This window comes from Mustela erminea, chromosome 6, assembly GCF_009829155.1.
Source record: "Mustela erminea isolate mMusErm1 chromosome 6, mMusErm1.Pri, whole genome shotgun sequence".
Taxonomy (NCBI): Eukaryota; Metazoa; Chordata; class Mammalia; order Carnivora; family Mustelidae; genus Mustela; species Mustela erminea.
In genome coordinates, this window is record NC_045619.1 from 81,036,363 (window position 1) to 81,058,692 (window position 22,330).

General features: G+C 36.1%; 1 pseudogene; it reads right to left on the bottom strand.

Moving 5' to 3' along the window:
- Nucleotides 1–5,079: 5,079 nt before the first annotated feature.
- LOC116593532 lies at nucleotides 5,080–15,368 on the bottom strand (annotated as a pseudogene).
- Between the last annotated feature and the right edge of the window lie 6,962 nt (nucleotides 15,369–22,330).

A 22,330-nucleotide genomic window follows, 5' to 3' on the forward strand; every position in this document is an offset into this window, starting at 1 on the left:
TCTTTTACTTCATTGATTAGGTTTATTCCTAGGTATCTTATGGGGGTCTCCCCTTATGTAACTGTTTTCTTTTGTTGCTTTTAAAATTCAATCTTTATCAGTACATTTTGCCAGTTAATTACTGTGTGTCTTGGTGTGGACCTCCTTGGGTTGATTTTGTTGGGGACTCTTTGTGCCTCCTGGATCTGAATTTCTGATTCCTTCCCCAGATTTGGGGATTTTTTAGTTATTATTTTTTCCAATAGATTTTCTGTCCCCTTTTCCCTCTTTTCTCCTTCCAGGATCCTTGTAATGCAAATGTTATTATACTTGATGGAATTGCTGGGTTCCCTAAGTCTGTTCTCATTTTGCATATTTTTTTCCTCTCTCCTGCTCAGGTTGATCACTTTCCATTACTTTGTCTTCCAGTTTGCTGGTGCCTTCTTCTGCTGCCTCTAGTCTGCTATTTATTCCATCTGGTATGCTTTTAATTTCATTTATTATATTCTTCCTCTCTGACAGATTCTTATTTATCTCTGTGTTAAGGGTCTCACTGATACCCTCCAATTTTTTTCAACTCCAGTGAGTGTATTTATGATCATTACTTAAATTCTCTATCATATCAGGCATATTACTTATCTTTGTTTCACTTAGGTCTCTTGCTGTGGTTTTATCCTATTCTTTCATTTGGGACACAGTCCTCGGTCTCCTTATTTTGTCTAACTCTCTTTGTCTTTTGGTGTGTGTTATGAAAGTCAGCCACTTCTGCTCCTGAAACTAGTGGCCTTGTGAAGAAGAGGTCCTGTAGTGGCCTTGCAATGAAGTGTCTTCTATCTATTAGAAGCCAACACTTAGGGGTATCTCCTGTGTGTGTTTTTGCGCACAGCTTTTGTAGCTAATCCACTTTTCCCTTTAGTCCAGTCGTCTGTAATGGCTCTCTTATCCTGATCTGGGCATTGCTTGTTCCATGTAGTGTTAGATCAGTCTGGGGCCACCTTGGGCTTAAGCTGAGTCAGACCAGGCATTTGCCAGAGATGCGGTAGCCCAAAACTACAAGGTGCTTTCCCTGTGTTGTCCCCTGAAAAACTTTCATTGGTGGCCACAGCCTATAATCAGATGAACTGTGTGTTCCCAGTACACTTCTGGGGCCACAGCCTGACTGGTGTGTGTGGTTGTCTTTCCTTCTCCTCAGGATAGGAATCACTTTGGAGTGACTGTCAAGGATGCGTGCATACTGCCAGGTTTGTGGCCCTGTTTGAATTGGCTCTGGGCAAGACTGTATTGGAGGATGCCGATCTGCAAAGAACACAAGGATGGGGTGCATAGTTTTAGCAAGGTTTGTGTGTTGGTCCAACAGGAGAGGGGAATCTATCATAGCCAATGCCAAGACCAAGGTTCCACCAAGTGTGCTGGTCCAGAGACACTGTTGGCACAGTTTGTGCTGGTCTTCTGTGGGGAGGTGACCCACAGCACCAAGACTGAGGCAGGCCTGGCTAAAGGAGACAGATCTGCCAAAGCCAGATGGAGCAGGGGATAAGCAAGTTAGGTGGCGAATGTATGCACTATGCTAATTGCCACAGGTGGCCATTTGTTTAGACTGAGGGATGGGAGAGGGAAATGGCACCTACTAGCTCCTTTGTTTCAGAAGTCTCCCAGATATTTCTGTTCCTCCAAGACACATTCAGAGATTATTAAATAAATATCCCTCCTTGTACCTTTAGTTCTTTTTCAAACTGCTGCTTCTGTGCTCTATCTCCAGGGACTATTATTTGTTCTATCATTTTAATGGTGGGGATTCAGTTTCCTCTTGCCCTCCTGCTGAGATCCAACCATGCTGATCTTTAAAATTACAGGCCTTGAGTCCCACTGTTGTAGGAACTCATGGAATTTGGCCCTTCTGGTTTTCAAAGCCAAATGTTATGGGGATGTATCTTCCCTGTGTGGGCTTCCCAATGTGATAGTCCTTCTCCTTCTCCACATCCTTCTCCCTTCTCCCTTCTCCACATCCAAAAGTCCCTCCCTCCCACTGATAGTCCCATGGTCCATTTAGCCCCCACAATTTTTCTGTCATGTCTGCCATCTTTGATGTGGTCTTCTCTCTAATAATGAGGTTTATTCTGCCAGTCTTCAGGTAATTTTCTGTGTTATTTACATCGATCTGAATGTTATCTAGTTGTATCCTTGGGACAAGCTGAGCTTAGGGTCATCCTACTCCACCATCTTCCTAGCAATCCACCAGGCTGCCTTTTATTTTAGCTAAGATATTGATTGTTTTACCTTACCATAAAGTTAATTCAGTGAACTATGAAGTGTTAGCCATGGGCATGTTCTTCCCTGGCTGGCCAAAAGAAAGTGTGTGTGTGCGTGTATGCTCACACACGTGCGTGTGCATGTGCACGCATGTGCACGTGTGTGTAATCTCTGTTTTTATTTGCAAGGTTCTATATGTATTCATTTTATTAAGCTGTTATATAAATCTTTTAGCCTTGGAAATTATTCATCTATTTGGATTTTCAACTACTGAAATTTATTAAAATCTACTATGTAGTTACTTCTTTTTTTTTTTGTATTTCATATATCATGTGTAATTTGTATCTTCTTTCTCATAATGTTTCATCTTTAAAGTCTGTTTTGCCTAGTATTAATATAGTTATGGCAGGATAGTTTTTATTATTACTTTCCTGCTGTATTTTTACATTCTTTTAAATGTTTCATGTTTTTATATTTCTTATGGGTTTTAGGTATGGCTGGATTTTAAGTCTACTCTGAAAACCTCTGTCTTCTAATGAATGAATTTAACTCATTTATATTCAGTGTTATAGCTGATATTTTAAATTTTGGCCATTTTATTTTGTGCTGTCTACTTACCTTTCCTTTATTATACTTTCTCTTTCTTACTTTCTTGATTGTTATTGAATTGAAAACATTTTGTTTATTCCTTTTTCCCTGCCTACTGGGTCAAAAGACAAAATGTACTCCATTACTGTTCCACTAATGGTGAATCTCAGTGTTTTAACATTAGCCTAAATTTAATGAATATCTCTATTGTTGTCCCGAACAACTTAATTCTAAATACCACTCTACTAACTTACATGTTTTTGTGAGGTAAGTTTCATCTGTTTTATACTCTTAATATGATGATTGATTACTTATATATAGTCACCCAATTATAAATTGTTACTTTTCCTTCTGGAGCATCATTGGTATTTTTCCTATGTATATAGTCCATTTTTATGAAGTACCTTCTTTTTTCAGTGAGTGGCGATTCTTACTGAAAATGTCTTCAGTTTTCTGTCATTTCTTGAATGATGGTTTAGCTGTGTATAGGTTTTAGATTTACAGTGGTTTTCTATGGACTTTTGGAGATGTTATTTGGATTCTGTTGGTGATGCTAGAAACTCTACTGTCAGTCTGCCATTCCTTTGTAGGTAATCTGTCTTTTCTTTCTTGGCTGTTTTTCTTTTTGGCTGTTTCAGTTTCATTAAGATAAATCTAGTGATTCTTCTTCTTCTTCTTTTTTTCTTTTTTAAATCTTCCTCTGAACTTAAAGTGCTTTCTGAATATGATGATTTTTATACAGCTATTACCTTTTTATTTTTTTTAAAGATCTTATTTATTTATTTGACAGACAGAGATTACAAGTAGACAAAGAGGCAGGCAGAGAGAGAGAGAGGGAAGCAGGCTCCCTGCTGAGTAGAGAGCCCAATGCGGGCCTCAATCCCAGGACCCTGAGATCATGACCTGAGCCGAAGGCAGCGACTTAACCCACTGAGCCACCCAGGCGCCCAGCTATTATCTTTTTAAATATTACTTCTCTTTCATCCATTTTCTAGGCTCTTCTAAAATCCTATTAGAACAATTCTACCAATTTTCGGCCCTATTTTCTCTTATGCAATTTTTTAAATCTTTTCATCACTTCAGTTGATTAGGTAATTAGGTAAATAATTTATCTCTATATTCCAGAGACTGTTTCTCCCTTTAGCTGTTGAATTTGCTATTTAATATTAGCTAGTGAATTTTTAATTTAAATTATTATACTTTCAGGTTTAATTTTAGATGTTTTACTAGTTCTCCCTTCAAATTTTCCTGGCCATTTTTAATAAGATATTGATCTTTTCTCATATTTTAATTATTTAATTTTTTAAAATATTTCTAAGCAATTTAAGCATATCTTGTTAGTTCCATCAATAATTTGTTATCTGAAGATCATAAAGACCTATACCGGTTATTTTTTCTATCACATGAAATTTGCTTTTATATTGTTTAGTTATGTTTTGCAGTTTTGGGTTGTGAAGTCATTTTTTTATTTAGAGGCAGAGATAGAGAGCATGCAAGAATGGGGGTGGCAGAGGAAGAGGGAGAAAGAGAATCTTAACCAATGTGGGGCTTGATCTTGTGAGATCATGGCCTGAGCCAAAATCAAGAGTGGGATGCTTAACCACCTGAGCCACCCAAGCATACCATGAAGTCATTTTTAATGCAGTTGTGTCTTATAGAAATCCACTGTTATCTGACTTTCATGTGTGTCACTGTAGAGATACTTTGTGGCTACTTCTGCCAGTTTTTCCAGCCCTGTCAAGATGAGGTCTTGGGAAGATGCATATTGAAGAATTCAAACTGAAACCTGAGCTATATATTTTAAAAGAAAAATGCCATATTTTATGCGTAATTTTTTTATTATTTTGTAGGTTTTGTTTTTATTTTATAGGCATATCTCAGATGTATTGTGGCTTTAGTTCCAGATAACACAAAAAAGTGAATGTTATAATAAAATGAGTCAAGTGACTTTTTGGTTTCCCAGTGCATATGAAAGTTATGTTTACACTATACTGTGTCTATTATGTGTTCAATAATATTATGTCTCAAAAAATGTCCATATCTTAATTTAAAAACACTTTATTGCTAAAAATGCTAACCATCATCTGAGCTTTTAGTGAATCGTCTTCTTTCTGGTGAAGGGTCTTATCACAGTGTCAATGGTTGCTGACTAATCAAAGTAGTGGTTGCTGAAGGTTGGGGTGACCGTGGCAGTTTCTTAAAATAAGACAACCTTGAAGTTTGCTGTGTCAATTGACTCTTCTTTCATGAAAAATATCTCTGTAGCATGTAATGCTGTTTAATAATGTTTTATCCACAGTGAAGTTCTTACAAATTTGGAAACCACTTTCTTTACACATCTATAAAAAGGAATTACTCATCCACTAAAGTTTTATCATGATTACAGGAATTTCAGTGACATATTCAGGCTCCACTTCTAATTCCAGAATCTTTGCCATTTCTACCACCTCTGCAGTTATTCCTCCACTGAAGTCTTGAACTTTCAACTTGTAAAAAAAAAAAAAAAAAAAGGAATATCTATTAATCTATTAAGTACAGTAGAAGGAAACACAACTAAGTGAGGTGTGCCTGTATTTGGTTTTCCCATATCACCAAAAGTGGAAATACTTTATTTTCTACCAAGAGTCAAATTAATCTTTTCATGGAATATAAGTCTAGTTCTAGAAATCCCCAGCTTAAAACTCTTCAGTAGTTTTATTTTTCTTTTCTAAGAATAGAATAAGATCTAAGATCATTAACATGTTCTTCAAAGCCCAAGTTAATCTGACCCATGACAATTTTGCCAGTCTTATCTCAGTCGCTTTCTCCAACTTACTGCTCTTTGTCTGTTCCTCAAGAGTATCATGTTCCTTCCCAACTCTGAGCCTTTGCACATATTATTCCTTCTGCCAGAAAACCTCTTCTCTGTCTGAGCCTCATTTAGAAAATGCCCACTTGTCTTTTTGGTCTCAGCTTGAATGTCTCTTCCTCAGAAAACTTTCTCTGAATGCCCTAGTCTCATAGCCAGTCAAGGTTATACTCCCATTACTTACTTTCAGAGTACTCTGAGGATTTTCTTTAAGTATAATTAAATAATTTCTTTTTAATTTAATGGCTGTCCTCTCTACCTGAATAAGCTTTGTGTACATGAGATTGAGTCAGTCAATTGTTCTGTTCATTCCTAAAAGTTAGTACATTGCCTGTGTTGCAGAAGAAAATAAACAGAGCTTAGCATTGAGTTTTATGTTTTGAAACTCATAACCACATTTTTTATTTAATATAAATTTTCTACAAAGAGCTGTATCAGGAAATCAAATTGATGTTCCAAATATATTGAATTGCAAAACTTTCAGCGTGTGGAAAATAAAAAGTTTAATTGTAGGCAGAAAAATAACTGTTTAAATTTTTTAAGTAATGTATGTTAAATTTCATTGTTTCTGAATCAGTAAGTCATAAACATAACAAACTATTACTGTTACACTAGCTATTGTTACTACTTTTTATTACTGTTCATGTTTCTCAAATCTTGATATCCATAAAGAAATAAGAAACACATTTCATCAAAGACAAGCTGTAATAATGATAATACCACCTAATAAAATAAGTCCTCTTTTCTTTATTTTCAGTGGCAGGAAACTTAAAGAAGTATGTTGCTTATACGAAAGCACAGACCAGGCGCGCCTGGGTGGCTCAGTGGGTTAGGGCCTCTATCTTCTGCTCAGGTTGTGATCCCAGGGTCCTGGAATCGAGCCCCTAATCGGGATCTCTGCTCAGCAGGCAGTCTGCTTCCTCCTCTCCCTCTGCCTACTTGTGATCTCTGTCTGTCAAATAAATAAATAAAATCTTTAAAAAAAAAAAAAAAAAAGCAAGCACAGACCAGTCAAATTTCGTTAGCTAACCGAATTTAACCTCCTTAACACAGAGACGTTTTGTAAAAAGGTATCTGAATTAAACAAATACTGTTTAGTTCAAGTAATTATTTTCATTGTCTTACTTTTTTTTCTCATTGTCTTACTTTACTTAAAGTTGATTTGGTTCTTAAAGGAAGATGAATATTTCTGCTTTTGTATTTTTTCTTTCTCAAAGAAGGAGCTTATATCACTCTCTGCATGTGCCACATTATAGGTAGCAATAAATATATCCTGAGTAAAATGATCAGTTAACATCCTGAATGCCATTTAATAATGATTTATTGAACTATCTTTTTTTAATGTGAACTATTGACTTTATTTTTTTTATTCTATTCAGTTGGCCAACATATAGTATATCATTAGTTTTTGATATAGTATTCAATGAATAATTAGTTGCATATAACACCCAGGGCTTGGATATGGATAGAGCAAGATGTCAGAGACAGACTTCAGGGTAGCAGTTATGAAGTCAATAGCTAGGCTTGAGAAAAGCATTAGTGACAATATAGAATAAGGGCAAAAATGAGATCTAATCAGGATGAACTTAAAAATGCTATGAATGAGATGCAGTCTAAACTGGATACTCTAACAGCCAGGGTAAATGAGGTAGAAGAATTAGAGATCTAGGAGAGTCATTGAACTTTAAACTTTTTAAAGATACATTTTGTACTCACAAGAGGCCATTAAAATGATTCTTTTTGGATTTTCCTTCCAGCAAAAAAAAATTATACACACACATACATACACACATACACGTGTGTGTGTATATATATAAATTTTTTATAAAAATTTTTAATGTTTTATAAAATTTTTTATAAAAAATTATTTTTTATAAAAAATTTTAATTAAAATTTTTATTAAAAATTATATATATACACACACGTGTGTGGTGTATAATTTTTTTTTGCTGGAAGGAAAATATGTATATATATATGTGTGTGTGTGTGTGTGTGTATACATATATATGTATACATATATATACACAATGTACCTATATATACATTGCTTCTCTCTCTCTCTCTCTCTGTATGTGTGTGTGTATATATTCTTCTTACAAAAAAAAATTCCCAAGGCATTTTTTAGCACTGATTTGTATCTCTGACCTGAATTATTGTGAGCATCCCAGCCATATTTCTTACTTATCTCTCTTTTCTTCAACCACATCACCATGTCAGTGTATCATACACCTTTCCAACATTTCTTTATTCAGAATTAATTAAATGAGTATTTACTGAGCATCTGTATGCCTGATATTGCTCTAGGTTTTAAGGACTCAGGAGTAAACAAAACTAGTGCTTGCCTTTTCTCGTAGAACTTTCTTTCCCCAGGGTAGAGAGAAAACAAACAATAAACATAAGTTCTATTGGTAGTTAGATAAACCGCTATAAAGATAACAAAGGAGAGTGAGAGAACAGAGTGTAATTTTATTTTGGCTGGGATTTTCAAAAAGACCTTTCTAAGGAGGTAGTGATATTTTGGCAAAAATTTAAATGAGGCGAGGGCATGAGGCATGAAAATATCTACAAAAGAGGGTTTGAAGCTGAGGATCAGCAAGTACAAGGCTAGAGGTGAGTGCACACTTGGTTTTTAAGAATAGTAAAGAGACCAGTGTGGATGGGACATGAAGAGTTTGGAGATATTGGAAATGCTGTTGGGGAAATAGCCTAGAACCTGGTCATTTATAGCTTAATAGGTCATCAGAGAACTCCCAGTTTTATTCTAAGTGTGAAATGCAGCCAATGGAAGGTCAAAACAGGAAAATTACATGATTTGGTTTATATGATAAAATTCTAGCCTCTAAGTAAGGGAGTTGAAAGAGAACTGAAGCTATCCAAATGAGGGATAACAGTGGCATGGACTAGGATTGAGATAATAGTGGCAATAAGAAATGGTCATATTTGAGGACTACTTTGAATTTAGCTTCTACATCTACTGATGGACTAGGAGTCCAGGATTACTACTTTTAATTTTATCTGAGTGCCGTGAGGTGCTCTGAGGTGCTATGAAATCACTTCGAGGTATTATTAGTTTGGGATGCCTATTAGACATTCAGGTAGGAATATTACTTAGGGCATTCAGTACAGGTGTTTGGAGTTCAAGGGAGAGTTAAAGCTCAATATATAAATTTGGAAATCAGCAACATAAGTGGTATTGAAAAGCATACAATTAAGTGAGATATTTCAGGATAGTGTTTTCCAACCTTTTTTCATGTCATTGCTCACCCCCCAAAATATAATATCTGTACACTTGAAAAGGCAGACAAAGCTGCCTGAAGCTACAGGTAATGAGTAAGAACTTCCAGGGATCACATCTTGGAAACATTTATAACCTGTGTGTTCACACTGGCTAGAACAATAATCAAAAAGGATGCCATGGTCACTCAAACATTTTTAGAGATCACAAAGTAGGAGAGGATTTAGCAAGAGACTTAGAAAAACTTGATGGTGGAAAAACCAGGAGCAGGTGGTATCCCAGAGCCAAGAAAAGAAAGTGATTCAACAAGGAAGGAGAATCAACTAGTCAGCTGCTGCAGTAAGATTGAATAAGATGAGGATCAAGAATTGACAATTACCTGTTTTATAGATAAATGGACTAAGGCTCAGAGAGTTTTCTCAAGGTCAGGCATGGGCCCGAGAGTCTACATTTTAAATATGATTCCAGGAAATGCAGATCCTGATTGTTCGTTGATCACATTGAGTATCAAGGCTCTTCTGGTTTTTTTTCATATAAATATTCTTTTCATTTTTTAAATTTAATTCAATTAATTAGTATATATTATTGGTTTCTGAGGTAGAGGTCAGTGATTCATCAGTCTTATATAATGCCCAGTGCTCATTATGTCACGTACCCTCTTTAATGTCTGTCACCCCATTACCCCATCCCCCATCCACCTCCCCTCCAGCAACCCTGCTTGTTTCCTATGATTAAGGGTCTCTTATGGTTTATCTCCCTCTCTGATTTCATCTTGTTTCATTTTTTCCCTCTCTTTCCTATGGGTCTGTTTTGTTTCTTAAATTCCACATATAAGTGAGATCATATGATAGTTGTCTTTTTCTGATTGGTTTATCTTGCTTAGCATAATACCATTTAGTCCCATCCACATCATTGCAAACTGCAAGATTTCCTTTTTTTTTTTTTTTTTGATGGCTGAGTAGTAATCCTTTGTGTGTGTGTGTGTGTGTGTGTGTGTGTTTGTATGTATACACAACATCTTCTTTATTCATTCATCTTTCAATGTACATCTGGACTCTTTCCATAGTTTGGCTCTTGTGGACATTGCTGCTATAAACACTGGGGTGCAGGTGCCCTTTTGGGTCACTACATTTGTATCTTTGGGGTAAATACCCAGTAGTGCAGTTGCTTGGGCATACAATAGCTCTATTTTCAACTTTTTAAGGAACCTCCGTACTGTTTTCCAGAGTGGCCGCACCACCTTGCATTCCTACCAGCAGTGTAGGAGGGTTCCCCTTTTTCCACATCCTTGCCAAATGTGTTGTTTCCTGACTTGTTAATTTTAGCTGTTCTGACTGGTATGAGGTGGTATCGCATTGATGTTTTGATTTCTCTTTCCCTGATGCCAAATGAGTTTGAGCATTTTTTCATGTGCCTGTTGGTCGTTTCTATGTCTTCTTTGGAGAAATGTGTGTTCAAGTCTTCTGCCCATTTCTTGATTGGATTATTTGTTCTTTGGTTGTTGAGTTTTATCAATTCTTTATAGATTTTGGATAGTAGCCCTTTATCTGCTATGTCATTTGCAAATATCTTCTACTCTGTCAGTTGTCTTTTGGTTTTGTTAACTGTTTGCTGTGCAAAAGGTTTCTATCTTGAGGAAGTCACAATAGCTCATTTTTGTCTTTGTCTCCCTTGCCTTTATCAGATGTTGCTACAGCCAAGAAGAAAGAGGTTGTTGCCTGTGTTCTCTAGGATTTTAATGGATTCTTGTCTCACATTTAGGTCCTTCGTCCATTTTGAGTCTATTTTGATATATGGTATAAGGAAATGACCCAGTTTCATTCTTCTACATGTGGCTGTCCAATTTTCCCAACACCATTTGTTGAAGAGAGTGTTTTTTTCCTTTGGATTGTCTTTCCTGCTTTGTGCAATATTAGTTGACCATAGAGTTGAGAGTCCATTTATGGGTTCTCTGTTTCTATTCCTTTGATCTATGTGTCTGGTTTTGTGCCAGTACCATACTGCTCTTCCAGACCAAACTCTCCTGCCTAATTTTTTTCTTTAATTTTTAAATAGTAAATACATTTTTTAAATAAAATGGATTATTAGATTGGGCAAAATTGAGATTAATGAGAATATTAACAATTATTATTTTAGTCCAGTCATGAAAATGAAAGCCTTATTGGAATGGGTTAAAAGAATATAGAAGATGAAGAGAGAGCAACAATACATTTAAGGAAATCTCTTGAGGAGTTTTACTATAAAGGGGAGCAGAGTAATAGAATAGTATCTGAACAGGGTTGTGTGAGGGTTTTTGTTTTCTAAAGAAGCTATTATAACATGCTCATAGACTGAAAAATAATTTATTGTAAAGGAAAATGTGATATTTCAGGAGAAAGAAGGGATAATTGTTAGGAGGTAAGTCTCAGAGTAGGTGAGAAAATCTTCATCTGCCCAGTTGGGTTATTTGGGTCCATGTACAACAAGTTCAGTTGGTTTTATATAGAGAAATGGACAATTAATCTTTCAACAGGCAGAATGGCAAAGACTATGAGAACAGACATAAACTGGTTAGGAGATTTTTCAGCGGGAAAATGTTAGGAGGATAAGGGACAATGAAGTATCTGCCAGACTGAAAAGGTACTTTAAGGCCAAAAAATGAAGAAGGCCACCTCATACTATTGAAATAGAGTTTTATTCAGGGTAACTCACTGATGGGGGTTGGATGGATGACAGTCCATGTCACTCTGCAGCTATTCTCCACAGTCTGGGCCTTAATCCTCCGCTTTCATAGAGTGAGGGACATTGTGGTGGGGTCAAAAGGTAGTTACCTAAAGTAGCACCTCCTGCAAATACACAACAACAGAAAAGAGAACTATGGGCCAATATCTCATGAACATAGATACAAAAATCCTCAAATATTAGCAAAGTACATACAATAAAATATTAAAAAGATCATTCACCACAACCAGGTGGGATTTATTCCAGGGATGCAAGAATATTTGCAAATCAATGTCATGTGTTACATCAAAAAAACAAACTATAAGAATCATATGATCATTACTATAGATGCAGAAAACCCATTTAACAACATTCAACATCCAGTCATGATAAAAACTCTCAACAAAGTGGGGTTAGAGGGAACATTCTTTGACATAATAAAGTCATACACGAAAAGTCCACAGCTAACATCAAACTCAGTAGTGAAAAACAGAGCTTTTCCCCTAAGGTCAAGGACAAGACAATGATGTCCACTCCCACCACTTGTATTCAACAAAATACTGGAAGTTCTAGCTATAGCAGTTAGACAAGAAAAAGAAGTAACATGTGTCCATACTGATAAAAAGTTAAACTGCTACTATTTACAGATAGCATGATACTATACATTAAAAAATCCTGAAACTTCACCAAAAAGCTACTAGAAATAATAAATTAAGTAGCATGATACAAAATTGACACCCAGAAATTAGAAGGGTTTGTGTGTGTGTGTGTGTGTGCCTACGTGTGTGTTTTTTTTTAATCACATAAACAATGGATTCATTAACAGAACACTCAGGAGACACAGAAAAGGATGAAAAAGAGATAAGAACCTAATAATGTCACTAGTCAGGTCCACCTGTGCTGATTCTACAATGCTTTTCTCTCATGGGAGCAATACACACCCATCATAACCTAGAAACATATACATCCCTCCATTCCCTGATTTATTTGCTCAGTACCACACATTTCATCCCGGATGATGAATTGTTCTTAACTCTGTTGTTAATGGGTCAGGGGTGGTCTAGAACCAGAACCAGCCTGGCCATCTTTTGGCTGAGAGACAGGCACTAAGTTGCGCCCAGTCCTTGGGGTCACAAACAATCGTCTCCACAGCAAAGAGCTCACAGATCAACTATTCCCTTTGCTTTGAATTTCTTGGCAGATCGCTAACTTGACAGAAGCTGGAATTTGCTTCCATAAATGTTGGAAATGAAGCTATCAGTGTTTATTGTGTATGCACAGTTTAGTTTGGGGATAACCTTCAGGCGGTCTTTGGTGAGGATTTTGAAAACGTGCTTTGTTTCCTGTAGAAGGATTCCTGTAACACCCACATAGGAGGTGCATTTGGATTTTGTGACTTAAACAAGAGCCCCACGAAGATCTGCCTTTAAGAGCTTGGCCTGAATCATCTGTGGCTGCGTGCCTGGGTTGAGACTACTGCACAGGTCCTGGTGGTACTGTTTTCAGAGTTCTCTTAGAGGGCGAGAAGACCGTAGCTCTGCTGCTCTGGCTCAGTTTCAAAAAGGTGCATCTCCCTCCTCTGCCTGGCAGAACGGTGTTTGGATTTTTTTTTTTCCCTTCTCTTTTCTCTTTTGGTGAGTGGAGTACTCCAAGACCACAGTCTTGCGTTGCAGTTAGTCCTCGCAGGTTTGCTGGCTCGTGTGGGGCATGCTGCGCTTCAGGAAGGCCCTCACAGATGCCTCCGCCTGTTGGGCTCCCGGAAGATGGGCATCAAACTCCGGCCATCTTCTGAGAAAATGCATGGTGCATCACATGCTTCAGTATTGGGCCACTTCCGGTGCATTCTGATGACGTTTCCTGGGGGCCACCCTCACTCTTTACCTTTCTTCACTTTTCTCTGCAGCCTTGGCCATCAAAACTTTTCTCATCAAAGTCCCGTGTGGAAGGATGCACCAAGTCGCCAGACTGAGATCCTCCAACTCTCAGCTAGGGTCGCAGATACGCGGGCCCCAGTAGTGTTTCAATACACTACGCCAAGTGACAAAAAGAGAGCTCCATTTACAATTCCCCCAAAAAGGCTAAGACACCTAGGAGTAAAGTTAATCAAAGAGGTAAAAGACCTGTACTTCAAAAACTATAAAACACTGATGAAAAAAATTGAAGATGAAACAAACAAACGGAGATATAGTTCATGCTTTTGGATTATTAAAGTTATTATTGTCGAAATGTCCTTATTAACCAAAGCATTCTACAGTCACTGCAATTCTTATCAAAACACAAACAGCATCTTTCGCAAAACTAGAACAAATAATACTAAAATTTATATCGAACCACAGAAGACCCTGCAGAGGCAAAGCAATTTTGAGAAAAAAGAACAAAGCTGGAGGTATCACAATACCAGATTTCAAGATATACTACAAAGCTTTAGTAATAAAAACAGTACGGTATTGGCACAAAAATGGACACAGACCATCAATAAAACAGAATAGAGACCCTAGAAATAAAGCCATGATTACATGGTTGGTTAATTAATGACAAAAGAAGCAAAAATATACAATAGAGGAAAAAAAAAACCAGTGTTTTCCACAAATGATGCTGGGAAAACTGGAAAGCTACATGTAAAAGATGAAACTGGACCACTACTGGGTATTTACCAAAAAAAAAAAAAAGAAGAAGAAGGAAAAAAAAAAACACTAATTTGAAAAGATACATGCACTCCTGTGTTTATTGCAGTATTATTTACGATAACCAGGATATGTTAGCAACCTAAGTGTCCACCAGCAAATGAATAGATAAGGAAAATGTACATATATGTATGTATACACAATGGAATAGTATACAGCCATAAAAAAGGATGAGATTGTGCCATTAGAGACAATATAGATGGACCCAGAGGGTATTTTGCCAAGGGAGATAGGTCAGACTGAGAAAGAAAAATACCATATGACTCCACATACAAATTGAATCTAAGAATGAATAAACAAAAAGCAGAACCAGAACTCTAAGTGTAGAAAATAAACTCAATGTTGCCAGAAGGGAGGGTGTGGGATGTTAGGTAAAATGGATGAAGGGGAGAGGAAGATACAGGCTTCCATTTATGGATCAATGAATTCAAACCCCCCATGGAATCAAAGAATTATTAAATTTAGAGTGTTTGAGGAACTCAGTTAAAATATAGGAGTTGTGGTACTCTATAGAGAGTTGCACGCTTGCTATTAGGGGTGTTATGGACTGAATGTGTCCTCCCCCCAAATTCATGTGGGGCGGTGTCAGGTGAAGGAGACTTTGAGAGGTAATCAGGTCTTAAAAGTGCTATCCTCATGAATGGCATAAGCGTAACTGAAAAGAGACTCAAGAGAGATGGTTTTTCTCTCAGCCATATGTAATGAGAGAATGTCTACAAACCGGGAAGATGGGCAGGGATCCTGACGTGGGGCTCCATCCCAGGATCCTGGGATCATGACTTGAGCTGAAGGTAGAAGCTTAACCGAGTCTTCCAGGTGCCCTGAAACTTGCCCATATTCTTACCCAGTGAGGATTCTTCTCTCCAGATGCTTCTATAATTGCCTAGTATAATCTGCCAGTTATCTATTCATTTATGTATAATTACTTCTCCCCCATAGATTATGAGCTGTTGAACTGCAAATATGGGGTGGCTCGTAATTTCCAGAGTACCTAGAACTGTTGTCAAAGGGTAATAGAATTGTAATTGATTGAATTCTCCCCTTTGTTCACTCTGAGGCCTCCAGACTCCAGCACTATACCCATGATGGTAGTAGATTACCCACAAAAGATCCAGATACAGGTGGTCCTGCTGCCTTGACCTCAATTTCCCTCATCCTACACAAGCCTGGCCAATGCCTTTTGGGGATAGATAGCATAGGACTGTGAATGGTCATTTTTGACTTGTGAACCATAAATGTACCCACATAGAAAGTGAAAATAAAATATGGTCCAGGTTGGGCTGGAAGCTGGAAAAAAAATAGCATTACATGCTCTCTTTTTTTATATATAAAAATACAACCACAGAATATGGAACTCACAAGACTCTGATCTGATAGTAATGATTAGAGCCAAGGGTAAGTTAATTTCACAAAGTTACTTTGTTTACCAATTCTAAACACACACACCCACACGCACATGCTTATAAAAGCTAATTTTTGTTTATATAATTAAAACTACTTAAGGACATTTTAAATCAATTATATCTCCTTTTATTACAATAGGTGATAAATAGGTATAATTATTCTGTTATAATGTAATAGTATGCATATAATATTAAATGTACTGTGAAGTGAAAATATGATTTCACAGTTTTACAACTTTTTCCCTACATAAGCATATTTTACTGTTTTAACTTTGCTGAAAAGATTTATTTTAAGATGTACCCATTTTATTTTTAAATGTGCCCTTGTATTTCATGTTTCTTTTTCTGCTTAGTGATACTTAATCTTCTTATTATGAACCTTTTATGTGATTTGTATGCATATTACTTCTTTTCAGAGTTGATGAGCTGTTCTCACATTCTTTCAAACACACATAATAGATTGATTTTCAAATTCCCAAATGTTATAAATAATTATTTCTAAAGAATTCTATGTGAAATTAAGGTTTTTCTCTGGAAAACAGATGAATTTTAGCTTACTTAAGGTTCTCAAAACTTGTCAACTAATTCCTGTGAATACTGTAATAGAGTATAACAAAGACTTTGAGGGTGGCACTAAGAGTCAGTGTACCCAGGTTATTTTATAGGTTCTGGGGTAAGAATTAAGTTATAGTTAAAATTCATTGCTTTTAAAGTCATACGCAAGTCGAGACTGTATGGCCATTCAGTGTGGTCTCTGGAGTCAGGCTGCCTGGGTTCAAATCCTAGCTTTACCATTTAAAAAGAAATGTGACCTTGGGGCACCTGGGTGGCTCAGTGGGTTAAGCCTCCGCCTTCGGCTCGGGTCATGATCTCAGGGTCCTGGGATCGAGTCCCACATCAGGCTCTCTGCTCTGCAGGAAGCCTGCTTCCTCCTCTCTCTCTCTCTGCTTGCCTCTCTGCCCACTTGTGATCTCTCTCTGTCAAATAAATAAAAAAAATTTAAAAAAAAAGAAAAAAGAAATGTGACCTTAAGTGAGTTATTTAAGCTATCTATGGCAGAAACTATTGTTCCTTAAACAAAAACATTCTCTACCTATTCTCCTCTGCCTTTTTCTCTTGACAGGGCCTTCACACCCCTACAGAAGCCTAGAATACCAACTATTCTCCTGGCTACCCTTGAAGTTAGGTATTGGCCTGTGATCCAATCCTGTCCAATAGGATGTGAAGAAAGTCTGCCAGAAATATTCTAGGACAAGTTTTCCTTCCTTTTAAATAGAGAATGGGAGGCAATGCAATTCTTTTTTGGCAAATATTGTTCTGTTTCTCTGTGGCAGCCAATCTGTGAACTATGAAAAGACAAGCCCAAGAGCCAACGTGAGAGGGACAAAGCAGAAAGAACTTGGGTCCTTGATGACATCCCTAAGCCACTGGGAAAATCCAGGAAGTTTTTATCAGAGTTCCTGTTATGTTAGACAGGAAATTTTCATTATTTAATCCATATCTAATTGTATATTCTGTTACTTGCTCGTAAAAGTATCTTTATATACTCTCCAATTCAATGTGGGATAGATATAGAATGAAAGCAGATAACTTGCTCTTGTTTTTTATTTCAAGAGAAAGTTTTCAGCACTGTACCACTATGCATGATATATATAAGATTTTTAGAAACTTTTTATCAGTAAACCATTTCTAGTTTATTACTAGTGTTGTTTAAATTATCGTGGAGGTTGAGTTTGTCTGCATTTATTGAAATGATCATATGATTTTTCCCCTTTATTTTGTTAATGTAACATAATTTATTTGCAAATTGTATCTAACCTAGAATTCCTAGGACCCCAACTTGTTTGTGATGTAATTAATCTGTTACCATTTTGGATATTGTTGAATTTGGCTTGCTATGTTCCCTCATGTTTTAAATAAGATTGACCTTTAATTTTCCTTTCTCAGATGCCCTTGTCAGATTTTGGAATGAAGATATGTGGGATTGATAAAACGATTTTGCAAACGTCTTTTTCAATTTTCTGGAAGAGATGTGTTTGTAAGAGGAGGATTATTTCTTCTTTAAATATATTTTAGAACTTGATAGTTAAACCATATGAGCCTGGAGATTTCTTTGCAGGAAAATATTTAATTACAAATTTTTTAAAATAACTGTAAGAATATTGAGATTTTCTGTTTCTTTTTATGTCAATATTGGACCAAATATGTTTTTCCAAGAATGTGTTTCAATGAAGTTTTTAATATATTGGTGTAAAACCACTTATAACCTTATTTTACTACCTTTTTTAGTATCTCCATGGTTTATAAAAATGCAATGTTTTTTTTAAATTTTTTTTTAAATTTCTTTGACAGGAGACCAGAGATGCAGTACAGAGACTGATGTGGGGATCCAATCCTATAACACTGAGATCATGACCTGAGTGGAAATCAAGAGTCAGAGGCCCAACAAGCTGAGCTACCCAGACACCCTGACTTATGTAGTTAAAAAAATATCGAGGACTTGAAATATATGACAATAATAGCATATAAGTTGGGAAGAGAGTTAACAGCAGTCTCCCTGCCGAGCAGAGAGCCCAATGTGGGGCTCAATCCCAGGACCCTGGGATCATGACCTGAGCTGAAGGCAGAGGCTTTAACCCACCAAGCCACCCAGGTACCCCTCTTCCCTTCTTTTAGATCAATTATTTTTCTATTTCATATTTTTCCTCAGTCAGCTTGGAAATTAGTTATATGTTCTTTTATTATTCTTTAGTGAGATTTCCATATGTATACTTTATTTATCAAAGTAACCTTAGTTGATGTTTTTACTCTCTTCTAAGGCAATGAAAAGACCTTGGAATACTGTTATTAATTAATCTATTAACTCTCTTCCCAACTTATATGTTGGGAATTAGTTATATGCTCTTTTATTATTCTTTAGTGAGATTTCCATATGTATACTTTATTTATCAAAGTAATCTTAGTTGATGTTTTTACTCTCTTCTAAGGCAATGAAAAGACCTTGGAATACTGTTACTAATTAATGCTGTTAACTCTCTTCCCAACTTATATGCTATTATTGTCATATATTTCAAGTCCTCGATATTTTTTTAACTACGTAAGTCAGGGTGTCTGGGTAGCTCAGCTTGTTGGGCCTCTGACTCTTGATTTCCCCGCAGGTCATGATCTCAGTGTTACAGGACTGGATCCCCACATCAGGCTCTGTACTCAGTAGGGAGCTGAGTTGGGATTCTCCTTCCACCTCTGCCTCTGCCCCTCCCCCTGCTCATGTGCACATACACTCCCTCTCTCTAAAATAAATAAATCCTTTTTTTAAAACCTGCATAAGTCATAATAATTATTGTTTTATTGATTTATATTTACCCAAATTTTTACTATTCATCTTCCCATTCTTACTCTCTGAATTTCTATTTGGTATCATTTCCTTCTTCCTAAAAAGTATGTTTCAGGTTTCATTTACTTTGGATGTTCTGAAAATAAATTCTCTCCATTTTCGTTTACTCTGGAAGGATATTTCGATTAGGTAAAGAATTCTAGACTGGTGCATCTGATATTTCATACTGTAGTCTTTGGCTTTCATTGTTTCTATTGACACAGCAGCTCTCAGACCTATTTCTTTAATGTAATCTCTTTTTTTCCTGAATGTTTTTCCTCATTTTAGTTGTTCTTCTTCAGTTTTACTATGATGTATTCAGATGTGGATATCATATTAATCCTGAATCCATTTACATAGTTTCTTAAACCTATGATTTGTTGTCTTTCAGCAATTTTTGAAAAAAGGCATCCTTCATCTCTTTGAAAATTGATTCTTTCCATTTCTCTATTAAGTCTTCCTGGCATTTTAATTAAATGTAGGTTAGACTCTTACATTCTTTCCTCTGTGTTTTTCATCTTTCTCTCTCATCACATTTTGTCTTATATCTCCATCTGAATTTTAAATATTTTGTTCCAAGCTTTCTCAATTCACTAATTCTTTCTTCATTTGTATTTAATTTTCTGTTAATCCACCCACTAATTTCTTAGCTTTTTTAAGATTATAAGATTTATACTCTGACAAGGATTTTTTTGGAGAAGTCAATTGTGTCATGTCATTTTCTGTGGTTTCTAGCTCTCAACCAAATTTATTTTTATCTCCTTGAACTTGGCATCCAAGATATTTTAAACCAGCATTTTATTAATTTAATATCCAGTGGTCTTAGGGTTCTGTTTTTATAGTCTGTTGATTCTACTGATTGTCTTAATATGAACTAGTCTCCTGATATGCTATGTTATTATTGACTGACCACATATTATATATAGAAATTAGTGAAATCATTTCAGCCCTAGGATAATGTTGTCTTTCTCTAGAGAGGATTTTTCATTTTATTTTGTCAGATACCTGAGGATATTATGAATTCAGAATACCTTTATTTAATTTTAAGAATTAAGATTTTCTAGGGCACTTCGATATGTGAGCTAAATTATATGTAGTTCACCTTTAATAGTAAAATTTAGCCCTTCAGGGTCCCAAGCCAAAGTGTTTACTTGAGCTCCCAACTCCAAAAGGTCCTGGACTCCAAATTTTGTGGCCCTCACTCTATAAATGTAAAGTGCTCCACTCAGCCATCTTTTGAAAACCTTCAAGTTCCAGCAGAGAAAACGTTCCCCTCTTCCTATGTACCCTTTCCTCAAATACTAAGCTCACATTTCTTTATTTTTGTAATCTTCTGGTTTGAGGGCTACACTACCTCATCAGCAGTCCAGAATCTTCAAGCAAACTTTTTTTGGGGTTCTCCTTTGACTTTTCCAGTTGCCTGTGATAAGTCTAAATTGTCTTATCTTCCATTTTCTAAAGCCACTGATATACTCTCTTGGCTTTGATCTCCTCAACTGGAAAGTGAGAATAATAATTTCATTTCTATCTTACAGGTGAAAAATTAAATAAAACTATATAAGTAAAGTATTTAGCAAAGTGCTCACATGTCATAAGTGCTCAGTAAGTGTTGGCAACAATAATAAATGATAACAATAATACCATTCTGGTTATTATGATATTTGAGAAATATTTTTTTCTTAGCATGAACAGTTCATAACCAAACTATTAAGGAAAAAAAAAAAAAACTTAAAAGAAATGCTTTGTACTAACAAAACCAGATATAAACACCAATCCGTAACATGTTTCCCTAATGTCTGGCAGCATTTGGTTTAAAGTTTTGATGTTAATAATCCCATATATTTTCCAATCAAATCTATGATTTTATCATAGGCCATAGGGAGAATTTATCCAAATCATAAATATTTAAGATTAAAATAGATACTTAGCTATCAGAAACACATATCTAAAAAGAAAATTGCTGTGTATAAAAATTCCAGTTGGGTTAAGCTGTCTCTCTTTTTTCTTCTTGTGATTTTTTTTTTTAATAGTTTAAGTTTCTGCTAATCATGTTAAACTATCCTTTTTCCCCACCTTAACTTTTCCCCATAATTGAGTCAGGGTGTACCCATTACAATTATTTCAATTGTGTATAACAGAGAAATCTAACATGGCTCTGGACTAGAATGACATCTCCACAAAGTTACTGAAGACTCAGGATCCTTCCAATTCATAGCTCTCCTACTTATAGGGTGTGATTCAAATCCCCAAAGTCCATATAGCTGCTAGAGCTGCAGCATCATATCTGTATTCCAGGCAGATTTCCTGGAGGACCCACACAATACTTTTGTTTACAATTTATTGGTTAGACCACAGCCATATCAGCACACCAAACCCTGGGAAGGCTGAGAAATGTAGTCCATTATCTGTGCAAAATGTGTGTTCATTCATGAAAGAGAAATATTACTGAGGAGAGTACTGAGGAGTTCACGGATAGCCTCTACCTCAAAGGACTGTGGACTGAGAAATAGAGAATTGTAGTGAATTTATGAGAAAGACTAAATTAAATTGTGAAAATGTAATATTTTGGGGGTTATTTATCCCTAAGGCAACCGATAGCAAGGAGGGCATCATGAGGAAAGAAATCAAGGCTTGAGGAAAAAAAGTTTGGACAAAAAAAGGATAAAAATCTATACACAAAAATAGGTGAAGAGTGACTTTCTGGGAAGCTCAATACAGTTCATAAAAGTTGTAAGTTAAATGCCAAGCTCCTATTTTTCAGATGCAATATTTTTGTCCTGTGCAAGAATGAAAACCAGAACACCTTAAAAGGTATGCATGTCACCTTTTGAATGCTTTTAGAAAAGATGAATGCTTTTAGAAAAGATCCTCAAACACCTGTATCTACTTCTTAATTAAACACATGACAATTTAATTTCTCACTCATGAAATGTTTTCTCTGGGCCACGTGCAGAATAGCATTTTGGCTGGCCAGGTATGTGAGGAATTCTGCATGGCACCTGCCTGTGCTGAATTCCAGGGGAGTCCGGAGGATTTTATACAGTGAAGTCAAAGGGTAACACAGGGTGTTGTGCAAAGCAGGTTAATATAAATCTTACCAAATAATTATTTGCTTTGGAGACTATCTACTCATTTAAAATATTTTCCAAAGATTCTCATATTTAGTAAACTCCTCCTGAGCCTCAAATCAGCATACATATTTATACTGTTTATTTTCCAGTGACTCCTCTAAACTATGTCACTCTTGATCGATGAATCTAAATTCTAAGT